The following is a 1407-nucleotide window of genomic DNA, read 5'->3' as shown; positions in this document are numbered from 1 at the left end:
GAGCTGAGGTGTGATTCCCCACGCGGTGTTCCTCAGCTGAGGCCGGCAGCTCTGTTCCAGACGGCAAGTGTGTATCCCTGACTGAGAGCTTATCAAACCCAACTCGTGCCAACCCACCAAGGAATTTTGTGTGAGTGAGAAATAAATCTTTACAGTTTTAAATGATAAAAAAAAAAGCAGGGGTTGTGTGTTACTACAACATAACATAGCCTGTGGGCTTCCCCAGTGGCTCAGATGGTAAAGAATCTGCCTGCAATGCAGGAGACCCAGGTTCCATCCCTGGGTGTTGAAAATCCCTTGGAGAAAGAAATAGCAACCCACTTCAGTATTCTTGCCGGGGGCATTCCATGGACAGAGGAACCTGGGGGGCTGCAGTCCATGGGATCACAAAAAATTGGACATGACTGAGCGACTAACGCAACATGGCCTGACCTGAATGACAGAAAAAAAAAGAGGATGTCTTTTGCAGCGGGATGATAGCTGCTTTATTGTCTTTCTTATCTTTTTTGTATTTTCTAATTTTTCAATTAATTTTTAAAATCAATTTTGTTCTCTCCTATGAATGGGTGTATTTTTTGTAATAAGGAAATAATCTAAAGAACATTTATTTTTAAGTTGATCTGATTCTTCCATTTTGACTCTGGAACATAAAACTAAAAACTCCTAAGTCTCCCTGGATCCAGTTTAACAACAAATTGCTTGGCTGGACTGGGTGAAGATGGTGCATAGTGGGCAGAGGCCTGGAAGCTGTCAGGCCCCTGAAAACCATCGGCCCACTCTCTGATCCTGCTGGCCCAGAAGGGAAGTCCTGGGCTTTGCAGAGCAATCCAGTGTCTATTACCTGCCAAGTACAAGTCTGAGAAGGGCCTTTTCCCTCTCAGATTAATGGTACCAGAGCCCCTATGCCCCTCACTGCAGTGGAAAGAACAATTTACCACACAAGACAAAGCTGCCCTCCACCAGCCTCGAGCTCAACCCTCATCCTTGCTGCAATCAAGTTCTTCATTTCCCAACTTTGACATTTGTGTCCTTGACCTGCCTTCAGCAAGAATCCTTTCAAGTCAGTTTAGTAAGTCTCCCCACCTTTGAAGTCTCTCTCCTCTCAGTAATTTTCCATCTAGCTCCCTCTGCTCTTTGGCTGTAATTCCCAGTTGTCTATTGTATTTGGAGTTGAACTTCGGCTCTCTTCCCTACTGCAACGCTCCAACTTACAACAGCCCTGGAAAAGCTTTCCTTACTGTTTAGACAAGTGTTAGAGTCATTCTTTCTTTAACACAACAGCAGGAATTTGGGAACTAAAAAATATTTTAGCATTTTACAGGCAATAATCCCATGGAGGCGGGGAGAGTTCAAAGCTACTGGCAAAATAACCAATAATTTACCCAATCATCTAACTGTGTTCTGGTA

This window comes from Bos indicus, chromosome 10, assembly GCF_029378745.1.
Source record: "Bos indicus isolate NIAB-ARS_2022 breed Sahiwal x Tharparkar chromosome 10, NIAB-ARS_B.indTharparkar_mat_pri_1.0, whole genome shotgun sequence".
Lineage (NCBI taxonomy): Eukaryota > Metazoa > Chordata > Mammalia > Artiodactyla > Bovidae > Bos > Bos indicus.
Note: the sequence above shows the minus strand (reverse complement) of the source record.